The 427-nt window shown below is 42.4% G+C and overlaps 1 long non-coding RNA gene across 1 annotated transcript; it reads right to left on the bottom strand.

The window, feature by feature from the left end:
* Positions 1 to 54: 54 nt before the first annotated feature.
* LOC110011549 lies at positions 55 to 421 on the bottom strand. The gene is made up of 2 exons (XR_002286550.1): positions 203 to 421; positions 55 to 92 (listed from the first exon to the last, which is right to left on the bottom strand). It is a non-coding gene; the product is annotated as an uncharacterized LOC110011549 (long non-coding RNA).
* Positions 422 to 427: the final 6 nt, after the last annotated feature.

Raw genomic sequence — 427 nt, 5'->3', positions numbered from 1 at the left:
GCCTTATCCAGCTTGGGCGGGTGGTTGAGCAGAGCAGCCATTGCCCATTCCATGGTTGATGCTGATGTCTCTGTTCCAGCAAGGAGCATCACCTGACATTTTGGCCATGTTAACAAGATGATTTGATGTATGTGATTGTGAGCCAATCAAATTTAATCATTCAAGGGTATGACTAATTAAGAAGAAGGAAATGAGAGGTTACCATTATAATTCCTTTGATGATAACATCGGTGTAGTACGCAGGGTCCGACTCTTGCAAAGAAAGCAAATGATCTATCATTGTATTTCCACCCTTATCTCTTCTGTGTTGGTCAATTAAACGTTGCAAGAAAGCGTCCATTTTGGCTCCAAACCTCGCCAAAGTCTTCTCAAGGCCTTTGTAGTCAATCCATCTAAACACTGGGAAGAAATCTGCAGGGTTTGATAC

Source organism: Sesamum indicum, unplaced genomic scaffold (assembly GCF_000512975.1).
Source record: "Sesamum indicum cultivar Zhongzhi No. 13 unplaced genomic scaffold, S_indicum_v1.0 C04213, whole genome shotgun sequence".
NCBI classification, from domain to species: Eukaryota; Viridiplantae; Streptophyta; class Magnoliopsida; order Lamiales; family Pedaliaceae; genus Sesamum; species Sesamum indicum.
This window is presented reverse-complemented; position numbering and strand designations above follow the sequence as displayed.